Source organism: Mustela lutreola, chromosome 6, assembly GCF_030435805.1.
Source record: "Mustela lutreola isolate mMusLut2 chromosome 6, mMusLut2.pri, whole genome shotgun sequence".
Lineage (NCBI taxonomy): Eukaryota > Metazoa > Chordata > Mammalia > Carnivora > Mustelidae > Mustela > Mustela lutreola.
In genome coordinates this window covers 21,523,584-21,544,532 of record NC_081295.1, presented here as the reverse complement: position 1 = coordinate 21,544,532, position 20,949 = coordinate 21,523,584, and the positions used below count along the sequence as shown (strand labels likewise).

Here is a 20,949-nt window from a genome sequence, read left to right as displayed (position 1 = left end):
TTTCTAGTCAAAGTTGTTCTTGATAACAGGATAGTTCTTGGCTATCTTTTAGCTGAGCAAGGAGCTCAGGAGTTTGTTAAAGCCAACACCAGCAGTTACACCGGGATTAACATTTCTGGGGAAGTTGAAACATCACTACTAAGATCACTCAGCAGGCCACTTGCCCAAAAAAGGTAACTCCTACAGGAGGTTTTTCTTTGACCTACATGATTTTGACTTGTTTGGGTCTTGGGGACCATGGCTTTGAAATGTCCTCCAAACACTGGAAATTATCCTGTTTACAGTAATCATAATACTCCCTGGCAAATTGTATTCTCACAAAGGCTCTAAGTTAAACGACTGTTTGCAGCCACTAATCACCAAGCAAAACGATCTCCTCAGAAAAGGAACAAAGAGAATGACTGACTTAAAAACTGCAAACCTTAACTTGTTACTTGTGCATATCACAGAGATTAAGCAAAAAAAATCATGACCTATGAATACCACACAAAAAAACTGCAACAACTGTGGGAACTTTCCAGAGCAGTAACCAAGAGTGCTACTCGTGCCTTAAATTATGAACACATCTCTCAGTTAAATCACGAGTGTGATCTCTAGGTGACAACTGTTAAAAAGAAAATCAAGGGTGGGGGAGGGGGGGATCCTGGGTGGCCAAGTCAATTAAGTGGCTGAGTCTTGATTTTGGCTTAGGTCATGATCTCAGGGTCATGAGATGGAGGGCTGCCTCAGGCTCTGTGCTCAACAGGAAGTCTGCTTGAAGATTTCTCTCCCTCTGCCCCTTTCCCCTTCCCCACACCTCTTGCTCCCTAGCTTGCTCATGCTCTCTCTCTCTCTCTCACCCATTCTCTCTCCAAAATAAATAAATCTTAAAAAAAAAAAAAAAAGAAAGAAAGAAAAAGAAAGAAAAGAAAAGAAAAAAGAAAATCACAGGCCCCCAAATGGCATCACTTTGTTTAAGGTCCCCATGTCAGTAAACCAGGGCTTAATACCAGATCTAGTTGTAGTCTCAACCTCCAGTGTCTTTTTTTTTTTTTTTTTTTTTAAGATTCTATTTATTCATTTATTTGGGAGAAAGAGAGCGAGCAGGGGGAGGGGCAGGAAGAGGCAGACTCCACACTGAGCACAGAGCCCAACAAGGGGCTCAATCCCAGGATCCTGAGATCATGACCTGAGCTAACCAACTGGACCACCCAGGAGCCCCTCAATCTCTAGTATCTTAACTGGTCCATTATAAATTTTCTGACCAGCACCAATGAGGTAATATGTGCCATGGGCCTTCTCTATCCCCCAAATGAAGATGAGGTAATCTGTATAATATGCCCCAGCCCATTCCCTTAAGGGCATGTTATCTTGCCTGAAACTGTCCTTTCTTCTCTTTTCCTTATAACTTCCTTGCCCCACACTTTTTCCTATAAAAACTTTCCATCTTGTTCTACTCCTTAGAGCACCTCTCCACTTGCTAGATGGAATGCTGCCTGATTTATGAATCATTTAATAAAGCCAATTAGATCTTCCATTTTTTTTTCTGACACACGCTACAACATAGATTAACCTTAAGAACATACTAGATGACACAGTAAGTTATGTTATTCTACTTCTATTGAGGCACCTGGAGTAGTAGGCAAATTCATAAAGACAGAAAGTAGGATGGTGGTTGCCAGAGCTAGGGGAAGGGGAGAAATGAGTTAAAGGTACAGGGTTTCAGTTTTACAAGATGAAGAGTTCTGTGAAGGATGGTAGTGATGGCACACAAAAATATGAATGTACTTCATGACACTCTACACTTAAAAATGATTAAGATGGGGGTGTCTGCGGGGGGTCAAGTTGGTTAAGAGTCAGACTCTTAGTTTCAACACAGGTCATGATCTCAAGGTTGTAAGACTGAGCTCCACACTGGGCTCCATACTCAGCCCAGAATCTGCTTAATATTCTCTCTCCCTCTTCCTCTGCCCTTCCACCTGAGGGAGAGAACCTCAAGCAGACTCCACACTGAGTGCACAGCCCCACAAGGGGCTCAATCTAATGACCCTGAGATCATTTCTTTTTTTTTTTTTTAAGATTTTTATTTATTTATTTGACAGACAGAGACCACAAGCAGGCAGAGAGGCAGGCAGAGAGAGAGAGAGGAGGAAGCAGGGATCCCTGCTGGCAGAGAGCCCAATGCGGGGCTCGATCCCAGGACCCTGAGATCATGACCTGAGCCAAAGGCAGAGGCTTCAACCCACTGAGCCACCCAGGCGCCCCCATAATTTCTACTGATGCCATTTTTCTCAGTGTTCATCCTCTTTAAGCACCAAAATACTTAATTTTATGAAAAGCTTAGTTGGAAAGAATCTCTTTAACTCAAGGGTTAAAATAATTTAAGCATAATTTTTGCTCCCAGAACTTGAACAGAATGGTATCAAAATAATGGTTTCAGGAGAACCTGGGTGGCTCAGTCAGTTAAGCGTCTGCCTTCAGCTCAGGTCATGATCCAGGGTCCTGTCCTGGATCGTGGGATCGTGTCCAGCATCAGGTTCCCTCCTCAGTGGGGAGTCTGCTTCTCCCTCTCCCTCTCCATCTGTATGCACACATTCTCTCTCTCTCTAATAAATAAATCTTTAAAAAGCAATAATAATAAGGGCTTCAATCTTCTAGTTTTCCCAGAATACATTCTCTATTTAGTTACCAAACACATTCTTGCATTTCTAGAGTAGCAATTAACTCTCTTCTGTAAGATACTGCAAGTATTACTACTTAGCTCTTGTACTAAACTGGTCTCCCCAGCTCCATTCTCAATCCTCTTTGTGGCAGATACTGCTGGCTGTCTCTATACCCACTCTCTCTCTTCTCAGTAACAGACCCCGGCTTTATTCTGGGTTGCATGCCCCCAGGTAAAAGTGCCCCCTTCCCGGGCTTCCCAGCTGCTACAACTTGTCAATGAGCTGGAAGTAGAAGTCATGAATGTGACTTCCAGCAAAGTTACTTGAAGGGAAGTGACTTAGTGGGAGTGTGTCTGTTACTGGGACATGATAGCAATCCGGCGGTGATTTTGTACCACAAGGTAATGGAAGAAATGCCAAAGGACAGTGAAGCAAACAGGAAGAAGCCAGTCCTTGATGATCCCAGCTTCATCTTGCAAACAACGACTTGTAGCCTTCGCGTACCATCCGGCCTTTGCATAAGCTGCTTGTGATGTCCTTTTCCCCAATCTTTCTCCACCTGTTCTTCAAGTCTCAGCTCTTCCAAAAAGTCTGCCTGCTGCACCTGCCACTGACATAGGCGCAGACAACACTTTCATGCACCAGCTATGAACAGACAGTCTTCCTTTTCTGTGTTCGCCTTCTCTATGCAAGTTCTGTAGAATTTTTCAGTGATAATGTAACATTGGTTTTTTTATCTGCCTTAGTCCCTGAGGGCCAAGTCCCTGAGGACAGAAACCATCAGTAATTCTTTGGCTTTCCATAGCCCTTAACACAGGGTCTAGAGTACACAGAAGTACTCAGTAAATGTAGGGTGAATGAATGAAGTTCAGAGAAACAGTCATTCGCGAGGCCTTTAAAATTTTAATATCCTCAAACTTTTTTTTTTTTTTTTTGGTGGGCAAGTAAGCAAAGTTTACTGAGCGGCAGTACAAGCTCCAGAAGAGGGAGGGGGACCCACAAGGGCTGCCCATTCTCAAACATTTAAAAGCACACTGTTGCCTTCATTTCAAATTACAAAAATTCTGATATCATGGAATATATCAGAAGACATTAGGATTTTTTGCCAGTTGGTAACAGTGTACTTAATTTCCTACCTATAAAATATCATTTCTCTTCCAAAACAATACAAGTATCTTGAGTGAATAAGTAAATCTACACAAGTAAACAACTTGCGAGGTGTTCAAGAGAAAAAAAGCAATAGAGAACATTTTCTCTCTTTGCAAGATATCCTTCTAACACATATTGAGGACTATTTATGTGCCAAGCATTATACTAGGCAGTTACAGAACAGAATAATGAGCTCTTTGAAAGAGAAAAAGCCCCCCAAAACTGAGAGTGCATCTATCCCCATCTCCACGCAATGAGAAGGCTTAACGGAGATGGCCTTTAGAATTTTATTTTTAGAAGAGAGACTTTAGTTTTCCATTTTTTTATGAACTCGAGTTTGTTTTTTTTTGTTTGTTTGTTTTTTTTTGTTTTTTTTTGTCAGAGAGAGAGCGAGCGAGAGCGAGCGAGAGCGAGCACAGGCAGACAGAATGGAAGGCAGAGTCAGAGGGAGAAGCAGGCTCCCTGCGGAGCAAGGAGCCCGATGCGGGACTCGATCCAAGGACGCTGGGATCATGACCTGAGCCGAAGGCAGCTGCTTAACCAACTGAGCCACCCAGGCGTCCCTCGAGTTTGTTTTTAGGTAAGACAGAAGGAGCCAGCGTCTTTCAGCGCCCACTATGCAGCACTGTACCAGGTTCCAAACATACATAATTTCAACTAAGCTTCACAAAAGTTCCTTGAGATGGTTCTTCACCTCCTTTTAAAGGCTAAGTAGTACATGATCTGTGAAAGTTAAACAGCTAGGATCTGAACTCAGAAATGTGTACCTCTAACAATGGTTGTCCATTACATGCTCGCTCTTAAACTCTTAGATATAAAATATAGGAGCCAAGAGAAAGATACCAATAAATAACTCACCAGTTAACTAAGTTTTCATATGCTTCATCACTATTTACAACATTTTGGTTGGGTGCAAGGAAGCAGATTTTATTTATTTATTTGACAGAGATCACAAGTAGGCAGAGAGGGAGGCGGGGGCGGGGGGAGCGGGGTGGAAAAGCAGGTTCCCCGCTGAGCAGAGCCCAATGCTGGGCTTGATCCCAGGACCCTGGGATCATGACCTGAGCCGAAGGCAGAGGCTTTAACTCACAGAGCCACCCAGGCACTTCAGGAAGCCACTTTTTAAATGATGAGAAAAAAACTAACTTTGAAGAATGCCTAGCTGGCTCAGTGAGGAGTGCATACAACTCCTGATCTCGGAGCTGTGAGTTCAGGCCCCACACTGGGCTGGACCCAAATAAATACAGATAGACAGATAGATAAAATGACTGATAGAACCAAATCTATTTCCAACCTCCATCCCAAGTGCTTACACCAGCTGTCCTATATTACTTATTGCTGTTTCTTCTTATCATAATTTTATTCGTTTTTCTTCTTCTGTGTAGAATACAGAGATGTAACAATAATTTTGATTCTGTTCCTAATAGTCAAATTGCCTCCCACTGGTAGTTATGATAACGTCTGTAATCTAAGAAGAATAGATTCTCATTTATCTCATTCTGTACACGCTATTCCCATTGTAGCCCACAGTTCCACAGTTATACCAAGACACTAAATTCTTTTATTCTAATCAACGAAACTGATGTTTTTAAAAGGATAAAATAAGATGATGCTTTGTATCCACAGCCCACGAGATGATATTCGAGGAAGACAATGCAGAGTACTACATGTGGGAAGGGGACGGAGGAGTAAAGTAAAACAAAGCAAGGACCCTAGATAAATTCGCAGCATAATTTTTCAGAGTACAAGACCTTATCGGAAGTATTATAAATTTTCTTATCAAGTAAAAGCATAATAAAGTTAAACTTGAAAACAATTGGAATATCCACATTACTTTCCCTCCTCCTTTTAGCATGAAAATTCCAAAGTTGGCCACTTCTTTAAAAACACATAATTGGGGGGGAGGGGAAAGGGAGAGGGGGGTGGGGTTATGGGCATTGCGGGGGGTATGTGCTATGGTGAGTGCTGTGAAGTGTGTAAACCTGGCGATTCACAGACCTGTACCTGAGGGGCTAATAATACATTATGTGTTTATAAAAAATTAATTAATTAATTTTTTGGCTTTGCCTTCCTTCAGTTTCTTCTACCACATAACAAGTATCAACAATCAAATGGAAATTAGAAACTATGTAAACTCTTCTTCTGATTATAAATTACATGAAATTCTCTTTCAAATCATATAAAATACAGAAACAAAGCCCAGATTTATAAAAATACAAACCAAACACATGGGAAAAAATCAGAATGTTCTTTCATTTCATTGTGTAATTGGGTCAAATGAAAGCAGCAAATAGCACTATCCAATACAGACTTCTACCCAGAGAAAAAGATAGGGAGGGTGCCTGGGTGGCTCAGTTGGTTAAATGTCTGCCTTCAGCTCAAGGTTATGATCCCGTCCTAAGATGGAGTTCCAGGGCAAGCTCTTTGCTCAGTGGGGAGCCTGCTCTCCCTCTGCCTCTGCCATTCTCTCTCTCTCTGTCTCTCATGAATAAACAAATAAAATCTTTAAAAAAAAAAAAAAAACTTTTTAAAGAAAAAGCTAAGTAAAGAGGAACAGGGATAAAGACAGTTCAATAGGTTACAATGGTTGAAGAGCAAATCTAAGGATTTTCATACTTTTTGTGCTGCATTATACAGTCTCGGTTCTATTAAAAAGAACAAAACTATAATGTTCTTAGCTGTAATAATGATATTATGGTTATGCAGCAGAATGTGCTTATATGTGGGAAAGGGATGTTAAAATATAAAAGGCTACAGTGCCATGTTTAATCCCATCTGAAAAAGCAAGAGAGGGTAACATTAATGACCTAAGTCTTTCTCATCCGGGAACAAATGACTTAGCTCCATAAACCCTGCCCACCATTAACCAACCAATCACCTTTTAGTTAACTGGATAGAGAGGATCCTTCACTGAGTCCATGCTAACACTGCATTACTGTGAAGATGCCAGTGGGCCAAAGTTTCACATCATGAATTCTATAGCCTTGTTTCCAATGAGGAGAAACAGAACAGAATCTGGTGAAAGCAAGATCCTACTCAGAGACCTGGAGAGCCCTTAATTAGGAGTCAAAGAACCTCTGCCAGTAACTTGCCCAAGTGTCCCCTTTACCCCAGTCCAATCCCAGTTCCTCAAAATAAAAATCTAAAGACTGCAACAAGAACTTTGTGAAATGTAAAAATTATGCCTCAGTTACACACCAACAGAGAAGCTGCTAACCTTAAGTAATTCAAGAGAGGAACAAACAGTAAGACAAAAGGGCAAAATATAATATATAATAGCTCTTATCTGTCCAAAATAGAATTGAATTCTTAGGTTTACCCTCCCCTTCTAAATAAGCCTGGAAACACAGGATAAAAATAAGAACAAAGAATGATGCCATTGGCAAAACTGCTATTTTTCCTTTTACGCCCCTTCAAATGACCCCACAATTTGGTCCCAAGTTCTCACACCTCTGGTCCTCTCTGCCATCCATACCAGTGCAAAACTCATCATGAAATTCCTCACCATCAGTCTACACACCTAACTCTTGGCAGTAGAGATCTCTCAGGAATGCCTACGTTTTATATTGTCTGCACTTTACAAGTATGCTTCCTTTTACGATCAGAAAAAAAAATTACTATTTCCATTTGGGGAACAATGACAATCTATTCCCTTTGGAATCTATTACTCCATGTCTCCATCAGGTTAAAGGCCAAGTTCTGAAGCCAGGCACACGATGATCATGCCATGATCATTGACTTAACTTTGAAGTGGTTCAGAAATACATAAACACATTTACAGAGAAAGCAAATACAGCAATCTGTTTAACTGTTTAATCTGAATCTGGGGATGGCAAACTACAGCCCAGGCCAAATCCTGCTGTGCCTGTTCCTGTAAATAAAGTTCTGTTGAACACTGCCATGTCCATTCCTTCACCCGTTGTTTTGGAGACTGGATGGTCTCCAAAATCTAAAGTATTTGCTGGCTCTTTACAGGAAAAAAAAATAAATTGCTAACTCCTGACTAGAGAGTGGACATACAGGTGATCATAACAGGACTAAATCTCTAATAAAATTCCATGTATGTTGGAGCACCTGGGTGGCTCAGTCGGTCAAGTGTTTGCCTTCGGCTCAGGTTATGACCCCAGGATCCTGGGGTCAAGCACTACACTGGGCTCCCTGCTCAGAGAGGAGCCTGCCTCTCCCTCACCCTCTGCCTATTGTTCCCTCTGCTTGTTCTTCTCTCTCACTGTCAAATAAGTAGATAAAATCTTTTTTAAAAAATTTCCCTGTATGTTTGAAAGTTTTTATAATCAAAAGTCGGAAATATATACAACTTTATACATGAGTCTTTTGATTTCTCAAGAAAACAGATGAATACAGAAAGAGATCTTTGAGACAGAGAGCTTGGACACAACCATAATAGTGGTATGATACTGCAAAGAGTTATTATGCAGGTTTTAGTGCAAAAGGGAGAACTTTTTAAAACAGCATTTGATGATACCTATTTCCAAACACAGCTACCCTAGTAGAGATTTATGCTACAGAAATACACAAGTATGAAAAGATGAATAGTGATAGCACAGCTTGTCATCCTCCAGAGCCTGTTGCAAGCACTCCACGTGTCACGCAGTCCTCAGAGGGTTAACTTGCCCAAGTCAAACACCTAAAAACTGGTACAGATGGGATTATGAATCCAGATAATAGAACTTCGAAGTCCGATCTTAATTGCCAAACACACTGCCTTTTGAAAAAAGTATGAGGAGAAAATGAATGCGAAATACCCAAAAGATGAATACAACAGTGAATTCACAAATGAAGATGTTAAAACTCCCTGGTAATAAAATAATAATAATAATATCAATAAAGGTAAAATATCATCTGCCTAGGAATTTATATTAGTGGGCAAAAGCCAATGTGGGGAAGGACAAAAATAAAGAGAGAGGACTGAGCCCTTTTGATGGTACAAATTGGCTCAACCTACCTGGAGAAAGAGTGTGACGATACAGTCCTAAATTTGAAACAGGCATACCATGTGATCCAACAATTCTGCTTCTAAGAATTTATTTGAAAGAGATAATCAGACAAGTGGGCAAACAAATTATGCATTATTCAGTAAAAAAAAAAAAAAACCTAGAAACCACCTAAATATTCATAAATAGGGGATCAATCATATTAAAACATTGCCAATGAAATACAATAAAACAAGATGATTATACAGATCTATGTTCCTATAGATGTATAGAAAGATAACCTCATAAAGCATTTAGATTAAAAAAATAAGATTAGGGGCACTTGGCTAGCTCAGTCCATAGAGCATGTGACTCTTGATCTCAGGGTTGTGAGCTTAAGCCCTATACTGGGTGTAGAGATTACTAAAACATAAAATCTTTTTTAAAAAAAGATTAAAATTACATATGTAAAATGATCTTACATTTATAAATTATTTTTCTAAAGGCAAAATTTGTGTTTGTGTACATACCACAAATGGATAAAAAGATATCAGAAAGAAAATGCACCAAAACACTAAGTAATTATCACATAATGGTGGGATTTTGAGTGTTTCTTACTTTCTCCCTTATAGCTTTCTTTACTATCTAATTACTTTTACAGATTGTGCACTTTTATAATTATTTTAAAAACCATAGTCAATTGCTTTTTACAGCTCAATAATCACCATCTCCTTATTAATAACACACGTATAACCATTTCCTTGTTTAGAGTATGCAGTGTATATTTAAGTAATAAATTAAGAAGAAAAAAAAGAAATTCAGAACAGTTTGTTCTTAAGGACTTCATGATGACCTAGAAATAAAAAGATACTAAAGAACCAATGATCATCAAAATTTCATGTTAAAAAAAATTAATGGCAACAGCATTAACCCATATATTATTTATAGTATAAAAGCATCACCTTCGTTAATCCTCACAATTCATAAGGAAAAGACACTGTCCTACAGATTTTTATTTTCAGACCCTAATCCTTTCCAGTTCCTCCCAAGGTATTAAAAAACTTTTTATACACATTTAGAATTTATCTAGCCCACACAGGAACTGAAATCTCCTCCAGACCTCTGAGTTCATTTCCTCTTCACCTCCATACAATGTATTTACCACTCATCTTACTAAACTAAAAACCACTTCTCCGTCTGGCTTACTCTTTGGTCTTCGAAATTCAGTTATCATAGGATTTCCCCATACTGGGAGGGTTTCTCAAGCACCCAAACCCTCATGGATCAGTTCAGTGTCCCTCCTAGTAAACCCTACAGCATTCCATACATAGCTATATAAAACAATTCATAGCCTTGTACTGTAATCTAGTTTATTTTTTTCTCTAGATCGTAAGGAAAGGAACTACATCTTTTATTATCACACTACTAATTCCTAAATAGGGTTTTTCAGTCAGTGCCAAATAAATAAGTGAATAGTACTGCTAATTATGCCATATATGTCTAATTTAGCCAAATACACTGTAGTCCTATAAGGCTGGAACCTTGTCACAGGTCCCCTACACTGAAATAAAGAAAACACTGCCAGACCTACATGTAAGAGCTGAAACTACAAAATTCTTAGAAGAGAACAAAGGAGTAAATCTTTGCAACCTTAGATCAGGCAGGAGTTTCCTATTACAAGCGACAACAAAAGACATAAACTGGACATTATCAAAATTAGAAACTTTTATGCTTCAAAGTACACCATCAAGAAAGTGAAAAAACAATCCAAAATGAGAGAAAATATTTACAAATCATAACTCACACAAGATCCTAGTATCCAGAATGTATAAATAACTCTTATACCCAACAACAGTAACAAAAAAGAATAAAAAGAAAACCCAATGAAAATATGAGCAAGGGAGTTGAATAGACATTTCTCCAAAGAATATACACAAATACCCGAAAAGCACAAGAAGATATTCCACATCATTAGTTATTAGGAAAATCAAAACAAAACCACAATGAAATGACAGTTCACACCGACTAAGGATGACTAAAACCAAAAAGACAGACAAGGGGCACCTGGGTAGCTCAGGTGGTTAAACGTCTAACTCTTGATTTCAGCTCAGATCATGATCTCAGGTTATGAGACTGAGCTCCCGGGTTGACCCCTGTACTCAGTGGGGAGTCTGCTTTAAATTTTCTCTCCCCCTCTCTAAAATAAATAAATAAATAGGTAGATAGATAGATAGATAGATAGATATTGCTCTTAATTAAATAAAAATAAAAAATAAAAAAATAAAAGAATGATGTACAGTTGACCATAGAACACAGGTTTAAACTACATGGGTTCATTTATAGGCAGATTTTTTTTTCAGTGAATATATGTATAGTACTGAAAATGTATTTTTACAGTTTTCTTAATAACATTTTCTTTTCTCTACCTTGTTATAAGAATACCATATATAAAAAATACAAAATATGTGCTAATCAACTGTTTATGTTACCATACAGCTACAGGTCAACAGTAGGCTATTCATGGTCCAGTCTTAAAGGAATCAAAAGTTATATGCAGATTTTCATATGCATGGGGATTGATGTACCTAACCCTGGCATTGTTCAAGGGTCAGCTGTATTCATACATTGGACAGCAGGAGTGAACTTTGAAAATACTATGCTAAGTGCAAGAAGCCAGACACAAACCAGGTATAGTAGGATTTCATTTTTATGAAATATCCGTAATAGACAAATCCATAGAGCCAGAAAGTAAAAGTCTCCTAGGAGCTAGGAGAATGGAGAAATAGAGAGTGACTGCTAATGGGTACAGGTTTCTTTTTTTTCTTTTTTCTTTTTTTTTAAGATTTTATTTATTTATCTGACAGAGATCACAAGTAGGCAGAGAGGCAGGCAGAGAGAGAGGAGGAAGCAGGCTCCCTGCTGAGCAGAGAGCCCGATGCCGGGCTCAATCCCAGGACCCTGGGATCATGACCTGAGCCGAAGGCAGAGGCTTTAACCCACTGAGCCACCCATGTTAGGGATTTTTATACATTATGGTTTAATTACCCCTCACAGCAACCAAATGAGAGAGAAATTTATTGTCATACAAAATTTAACAGGTAAGGAAATTAAGGTTCAGAGTTATTACCAAAACCTCAAAGCTAGAGAGTACTAGCTCAAACTTGAGGGGTTCTAGTTTCAGTTCAGTGAGAAGGGACATTCAAGAAGTTATTTAAGAAGGAATAAGCTGGGGCACCTGGGCGGCTCAGTGGGTTAAGCCTCTGCCTTCAGCTCAGGTCATGATCTCAGGGTCCTGGGATAGAGCCCTCCATCGGGTTCTCTCTGCTTGCTTCTCTGCCTGCTTGTGATCTCTCTCTCTGTCAAATAAATAAATAAAATCTTTAAAAAAAAAAAAAAAAAAGGAAGGAAGGAAGGAAGAAAGAAAGAAAGAAAGAAAGAAAGAAAGAAAAGAAGGAATAAGCTTTATTTAAATCATTTGGACTCAGAAGTACTTTGTTTATTCAAATACCTTTGTAATGGAAAATGTTTTTCTGATAAAAGTACTGAATTTATAGCCCCAATAAACTAAACAAAGAAGTTTAGCTGGCAAGAGCAAAGATCACATGTAAAATTTAGTATTACTAAATTCTGTTCTCATTTAAGTCCCAAATTTCTCTGTTGTGTGTAGCCATAATGTCATATGGCTCTACTTAAAAGCCCATCTTTATCCACCTAATTTTTTTTTTAAATGATTTTATTTAATTATTTGAGAGAGAGAGCATGAGAGGAGAGAAGTCAGCGGGAGAAGCAGACTCCCTGCCAAGCAGGGAGTCCGATGCGGGATTTGATCCCAGGACTCCAGGACCATGACCCGAGCCAAAGGCACTCGCCCAGCCATTGAGCCACCCAGGCGCCCCAATCCACCTAATTTTAAAGCTTTATATGGACTTGAGGGTCTACAAAATTTGTTTTGGTTAATTATGGAAAATCTTTATATAGTGTGGGAGACAGTGACAGTTCACAAATTAATCATTAATCATTAAGTACTTGGGTGATAGCTAAGCTTTGTTAAAAACAACAGGCTCAAATGGAATCACTTATTCTAAGCTGCCTATCACCCAACCTAGCTCTATTTAATTAGTTTAGGCTCTCCCAGAAATGGAAACTTGAACCAGTCAAGAATCTCTATTCAGCATTAGTTAGAGATAATCTGCCTGATAGACCCTGCCATGCCCTAAAGGAAAGTAACCTTGCCAAAACCAATCTGCTTTTTTGTCTACTAGAACTTTCTTGTTCCCTCTCCATTCAGCCTCTAAAAGTCTTCATTTTGTACAGCTCCTAAGAGCTCCTTTCTATCTGCTAGATTGGATGCAGCCCAATTCATGAGTTGTTGAATACAGCCAATAAGATCTTTCAAATATATTTGGTTGAATTTTGTTTTTTAACAGTTAAAAATGAATTCAAAGGTTTCTTTCTCCTTCACCACCTCAAAGTGAACTCTTCCACGATGTGTCACAGATTATTATCAACTAGTTTCCCAAAAGCCACTCACAGTCTGCTTTTCCTTTGCCTTCTGCTATGCTAGAGAAGGCACTTGCTTACCACTTGGTTGGCACAGCCCTTTTGTCTCTCAGCTTTTGCCTCTTCCCCTTGCTTCCTGCCTAGAACCTGGAATCAGTACCTGTAGATTCAAAACCATTTGACCGTGTGTGCAAAAACCACAAAACAAACGGAAGGAGGCGGATCTCTTGTAATATTATTGGCTAGCTGCACCAACACAGTACTCTCCAACTCTGGGCTTTTTGATACAAAAGAAAATAAATGCCTTACTTGTTTAAGTCCATTATTGATTGGTTTTTCTGTCACATGAAGCAACAACTGACACAAAAACACACCTTAGCATGTGTTCTTTCCAGAATGTAAAGGACGGCTAGATCTACCCCTCTTTCCAGCAGTTTGAAACTTTTTTTAATGCTTTTTGACCATTTCTATATGTAAAACACATCATACAGTTTTCTTCAACACACAAGTAGGAAAAATGTGGATACTAAGATTACATAAATACATAGTTTTCCAAAGGGAGAAAAATGCTTTTCATATGTCAAAAATATTTATTAACTATAAACTGGATAAACACTGGTGACACAGACAGAAGATGAACTACAATACCTAAGAAGCTAAAGAGAGATATAAATTGTACAACTGACCAGACCTTTATCTGAGTTTCAGGAAAAGTATATAGAAAAATTGCTCTAATTCCTATCAGGCTAAGACAGAAATGATTGCACCTATCAAACTGTGATAATGAACATTCAAAGCATGGAAAGTATTGGAGTTGGCTCAGAACATGGAAGAATAGGAGGATCCTAAGCTCCCCTAGTGCCACAGACACAACCAGGTAACACCAACACCAGCTTCAATAACCCAGAAAAACAACTAGAAGACTTGCAGAACAAACTCCACAACTAAAACTGGGGAAGAGGCCACATCAAAGAACATAGGAAGGGCGAAGACACAGTCTGGGAGCAAAACAGACCTTGGTCATCCTTGATGGGGAGACAGATGGTGGCATGGAGAGAGGCATAAAAATAAGGCTTTCACACTAATGAGGAGGACAAATCCCCATATTTGCCTTTGAAAGCAAGAAGGGCCAAATTTCGTTAGTTCTTACAACAGTAGAACTTAAAGCCTGGAATTTTAAAATCTGTGGGCTCCACTTTCGCAGAGCCTGGATGATGTGAGGAAGCAGAGTCCCCACCCATAAAGAGACAGCAGACAAACAACCCATGCAGATACAGTATAAAACCAGTAATTTGAAAACTGCCAGGGGCAGGCAGACGGGAGAGTGATTTGCTCATCTCAGAGCATGGCCTAGAGAGATAGGGATCACAGGGAGTCCGCTCCAGGAACAAAGGAGCCGGCACATTCTATTTCCCTCCCCCACCCCAAAGCATAAACAGCCACCGTGGGAACTAGCACAGTGTGGACACTCACTACTTACCTTGCTTACACTAAGCCTTGGCCCCCTGCACATTAGTGGATCCACCAGTCTCAGGCATGCTCCCCTCACTCCTGGTGCTGTGTACCCCTCCCCAAGAAAACCAGCACAAATTACACCATCATTCCCTCTCCTGACCACCACCCATTGTAGGACCTCAGTTCTGGTTTCACCAGCACACTACCACACACCTTGTTAAAACACACTCCACCCATGCTAGGGACCAAACACTGCCCCCGATAGGCAAAGAGAGGCTCTGCAGACAACTGAACTGAAGGGAAAAGAGTCCCAGACTCAACAGCAAAGCACACACAACACACATAGGAGATATTCCTTGAAGTGCTAGGCCCTGGGGAACAGGGGACACCGCACTGCAGGGCACTATAGGACCCCTTTTTCATAAAGCTATTATCATTAAGAGCAAGAAAAGTAGCTGAATTTCCTAATACACAGAAACAGATGCAGAAAGTCAGACAAAATGAGGAGACAGAAAAATATTTCCCAAATGAAGCAACAGAACCAAACCACAACGAGATACCAAAGTGAAACAGATATAAGTAATATGTCTGATAAGAGAATTTAAAGTAACAATCATAAAGATACACACTGGACCAGTGTGTGTGGAGTGGAGGACATCAGTGAGATCCTTTTACAGAGATTAAAAAAGAACCAATCACAGATAAAGAACACAAGAAATGAAATTAAAAATACACTTGATAGAATAGCAGTCTAGATAAACCAGAGGAACAAATTAACAACCTGGTAGACAGAGTAATGGAAAGTAACCAAGCTGAACAAAGGATAGGGAAGAAAATTATGCAAATTGAGAATAGTCTTAAGGAACTCAGTGACTCCATCAAACATAGTAACATTGACATTATTGGGATCTCAGAAGAAGAGACAGAAAAGGAGGCAGAAAATTTACTTGAAGAAATAATAGCTAAAAACAGATATCCAGACACAGAAGGCACAGAGATCACCCAAAAATTAAACCAAAGAAGTCCATATCAAGACATATAGCAATTAAAATGGTAAAAAAATAGCAATAGAGAAAATTTTTAAAGTAGCAAGAGAAAGGGGTGCCTGGGTGGCACAGGTGCTTGAGCATCTGACTCTTGCTTTTGGCTCCAGTTGTAGTCTTGGGTCATGAGATCGAAGCCAGCATCAAGATCTGTGCTCATCTGTTTGGGATTCTCTTTGCCTCGACCCCCCAGCCCCGCTCTCTCTTGCTTTCATAAATAAATAAATAAATCTTTAAAAAAAAAAAAAAAAGGGCAAGAGAAAAGAAGACAGTTACACAAAAGGGAAACCACATAAAGCCATCAGCAGATTTTTCAGCAGAAACTCTGCAGGCCAGGAGAGAATGTCATGATATATTCAAAGTGCTGAAAGGGAAAAATCTGCACCCAGGAATACTCTATCCAGCAAGGCTATCATTCAGAATAGAAGGAAAGATAAAGAGTTTCTCAGACAAACAAAAACGAAAGGAGTTTATGATCACTAAACCAGCCCTACAAGAAACATTAAAGATGACTCTTTGAATGGAAAGGAATGACCATAAGTGAGAGTATGAATAGTAAAAAACACAAAAGCAGTAAAAATAAATATTTCTGTAAAAATCACTGAAGGGATTCATAAAGTAAAAGGACACAAGGGGCACCAGCCTGGCTCAATCAGTAGATCATATGACTCTTGATCTTGGGATCATTTGTTCAAGCCCCCTGGTAGGCACAGAGTTTACTTAAAAAACAGCAAAAGAAGTATATAAAACACAATACCATATACCTAAAACATGATGGGGGGAGAAGTAAAGAATGGGTTTAAATTTAAGGAAACATCAGATTAGTATAGACTGCTAAATGCAGAAGATGTTATATATAAACCTAATGGTAACCCCAAATCAAAAACCAGTAATAGACATGCAAAGAATAAAGAAAGGAATTCAAGTATATCACTAAGGAAAGCCAGCAAACTATGAAAGAGAGCAAGACAAAAAAGAACCAGAGAAAATCTATAGAAACAACCACAAAATAGTAACAAAATGGCAACACATATCTATCAGTACTTTGTCAATAGACTAACCACTCCAATCAAAAGAAATAGGGTGAGGGAATGGATAAAAAAGCAAGAAACTCATTTCAGACTGAAAGACACCTGCAGATTGAAAGTGACAGGATGGAGAAACATTTATCATGCAAGTAGATATCAAAAGAGAGCCATGGTAGCAACATTAACATTGGACAAAATAGGCTTTAAAACAAAGACTGTAACACGAGACAAAGAAGGACACTATATAACACTAAAGACAACAATACAACAAGAGGATATAACAATTATAAATTTTTATGCACCCAATGTGGGAGCAACCAAATACATAACACTGTTAATAACAAATAAAGGAAATAATCCATAGTAATACAATAACAGCAGGGGATGTTAACACCCCATTTACAATGATGAACAGATCACCCAAACAGAAAATCAACAAGGAAACAGTGGCTTTGTACATGTGCTGCCAAAGCGAGAAAAGGAAACAGTGGCTTTGAATGACACACTGCACCAGATGGATTTAACAGACATATTCAGAACATCCCATCCTAAAACAGCAGAATACACACTCTTTTCAAATGCACATGGAACATTCTCCAGAATAGATAACATATTGGGCTGCAAAACAAGTCTCAACAAATTTCTAAAAAATCAAAGTCATACCATGCATCTTTCCTGATCACAATGCTATGAAAGTAGAAATCAACCAGAAGAAAAAATCTGGAAAAACAACAAATAACATGGAAGTTAAATAACATGCTACTACACAATGAATGGGTCAACCAAGAAATCAAAGAAGAAATCAAAATTTATATGGAAACAAATAAAAAATGATAACACAAGAGTCTAAAATCTTTGGGATACAACAAGTCGTTGCAAGTGGGTAGTTTACAGCAATACAGACCTACCTCAAAAAACAACAAAATCAAATAAACAACATAACCTTCACTTAAACGAGATACAAAAATAAGAACAAATAATCTTTAACAAAGCAGGAATTGTATAATGGAAAAAGTCTCTTCAACAAATGGTTTTGGGAAAACTGGACAGCAACATTCAAAAGAATGAAACTGAATCATTCTTTCACCATACACAAAAATAAACTCAAAATGGATTAGACCTAAATGTGAGACCTGAAACTATAAAAATCCTTGAACACAGGTAGTAATTTTTCTGACATCAGCTACAGGAACATTTTTCTAGCTCTGTTTCCTAAGGCAAGGAAAATAGCAAAAATAAACTACAAAACTAAAAATAAAAATTTTCTATACAGCAAAGGAAACAATCAACAAAACTAAAAACCAACCTACTGAACGGGAGAAGGTATTTTCAAATACTATATCCAAAAAAGGGTTAGTATCCAAAGTATATAAAGAACGAATGTTACTCAATACACAAAATACAAATAACCTAATTAAGAAATGGGCAGAAGATATGAATAGACATTTCTACAAAGACATACAGACGGCCAACAGATACACAAAAAGATTTTCAACATCACTTATCAGAGAAATGCAAATCAAAACTAAAATGAGATAACACCTCACACCTGGCAGAAGGACTAAGAACAAAAACACAAGTAACAACAAGTGTCAGTGAGGCTGTGGAGAAAAAGGAACCCTCTTCCACTATTGGTGGGAATGCAAACTGGTGCAGCTACTCTGTAAAACAATATGGAGGTTCCTCAAAAAATTAAAAATAGAATCATCCTACAATCCAGTGATCACACTACTGTGTATTTACTAAAAAAAATACAAAAACACTAATTCAAAGGGATACGTGCAACCTTATGTTTAGGGCAGCATTATTTACAATAGCCAAACTATGGAAGCAACTCAGGTGTCCATCAGTAGATAAATGGATAAAGAAGATGAGGTACACAGGCACACACATACACAGAGAGAGTATTATTCAGCCATAAAAAAGGATGAACTCTTGCCATTTGCAACAACATGGGTAGAGCTAGGGAGTACAGTGCTAAGCAAAATAAGTCAATCAGAGAAAGACGAATACCATATTATCTTATCTTACTCATATGAGGAATTTAAGAAACAAAACAAACAAGCAAAGAAAAAAGAAAGACAAACCAAGAAACAGACTTTAAAGTTTTCATTTTAATTCCAGTTAGTTAACATATAGTGTTATATTAGTTTCAAGTGTACAATGTAGTGGCTGAACAATTCCAGTGCTCATCACACTTCTTAATCCCCATCACCTATTGAAATAGATTCTTTTTTTTTTTTAAGATTTTATTTATTCATTTGACAGAGAGAGAGATCACAAGTAGGCAGAGAGGCAGGCAGAGAGAGAGGGAAACAGGCTCCCCGCTGAGCAGACAGCCCGATGCGGGGCTCGATCCCAGTACCCTGAGACCACGACCCGAGCCGGAGGCAGAGGCCTTAACCTACTGAGCCACCCAGGCGCTCCTATTGAAATAGATTCTTAACTACAGAGAACAACTGATGGTTCCCAGAGAAAAGGTATATAGGAGGATGGGGAAAATAGAAGATGGAGATTAAAGAGTACACTTATGATGAAAAAATAAAATGATTTAAAAAAAAAAGAAAAAAGGGATGGCTCAGTTGGTTAAGCAGCTGCCTTCGGCTCAGGTCATGATCCTAGCGTCCTGGGATCAGGTCCCATATTGGGCTCCTTACTGAGCAGGGAACCTCCTTCTCCCTCTGCCTCTGCCTACCACTCTGTCTGCCTGTGCTCACTCTCTCTGACAAATAAATAAATAAAATCTTAAAAAAAAAAAATCTTTAGAGTTACTGAAGAGGAGAAAAGAGGGGCACATGTATACTGTATGTAATGGTGAATGAAACTAAATAGGAAAAGCAATTAGGAAATATCTATTAAGAGCCTTAAGATGATTAATATACTTTGACACAATGAATTTCTTTATAAGACTATTGTAAGAAAGAACCAGATATATGAACCAAAATTTATATACTAAAACATCTATTAGTCTTATCTGTAATATCAAAATACTGGAAAAAACTTAAATGTTCAATAATTAGAAAGAGTTAACTAAAGCATTACAAATCCACATGATAGAATATAGACATCAATTATAAATCAAGTTTTCAAAAGAAATTTAATAATATGGATAAACATTCTTTACATCTTAAATAAGAGGATCCCAAACAACTTAAACAATCTTAGTTATCTTACTAACTTGTTCATGACGACTCTAGGTCAAGAGATACCTAATAATTCCAGAATGGAGGTTCCTCAAAAAGGTTAAAATATAACAACCATATGATCCAGAAATTCTATTTACTGGTATATAGCCAAAAGAAATCAATCACTATCTCAAAATTGAATTACTAAACACAGCAGCATTATTTACAATAGTCAAGACACATAGAAACAACCTGAGTATCCATGGGTAGATAAATAAAACATGGTATGTATATACACTGGAATATTTTTTATTCAGCCATAAAAAAAGAAAGAATCCTGCCATTTGTGACAATACGAATGGACCTTGAGAGTATCATGCCAAGTAAAATAAGTCTGAGTGGGGCATCTGGGTGGCTCAGTTGGTTAAGCGACTGCCTTTGGCTCAGGTTGTGATCCCACAGTGCCAGGATCAAGTCCCACAACAGGCTCCCTGCTTGGCAGGGAGTCTGCTTCTCCCTCTGACCTCTCTCCTTTCATGCTCTCTCTCTCTCTCTCTCTCTCCCAAGTAAATAAATAAAATCTTTTTTAAAATAAAATAAGTCAGAGAAAGGCAAACAGTTTACCATCTCACTTAAATGTGGAAACTTTAAAAACTAAAATAGAAATAGAGAACATATTGGTGGTTACAGGAGTGGGAAGGTGGAGAGGAAAATTAAAAGCAGTCAAAAGGTATAAATTTCCAGCTATGCGATAAATAAGTTGTAGGGATGTTATGTACAGCCTGATGACTATACTTAACAATACTGTATTGTATATTTGACAGCTAAGAGAGAAAATCTTAAACGTTCACATCACATGAAAAAAAAATTGTAACTATGAAGTAGTGGATATTAACTAAACTTCAGATAATCATTTCACAACATATACATGTATCAAATCATTATGCTGTACAACTTAAACTAATACAGTGTTGTATGTCAATCACATCTCAATAAAACTGAGAGTGGGAAAGGAGAAACCCAGAATGAGAGAACTACTTTACACCCACTAGAATGGCTAACAAACAGAAAATAGC

At 38.3% G+C, this 20,949-nt stretch overlaps 1 protein-coding gene across 5 annotated transcripts in view; it reads right to left on the bottom strand.

Annotated features, from left to right (window-relative positions):
• CDK19 (cyclin dependent kinase 19) overlaps window positions 1–20,949 on the bottom strand; it is a 166,957-nt gene that overhangs the window by 131,653 nt on the left and 14,355 nt on the right. The window contains exon 1 of one of the 5 annotated variants that reach the window (XM_059176855.1): window positions 8,755–8,808. The exons of the other annotated variants lie outside the window; for them this stretch is intronic. The gene's annotated coding sequence lies outside the window, so the exon portion shown is untranslated. Of the gene's footprint in view, window positions 1–8,754; window positions 8,809–20,949 lie in introns of those variants that run through there. 5 annotated transcript variants of the gene reach the window in all.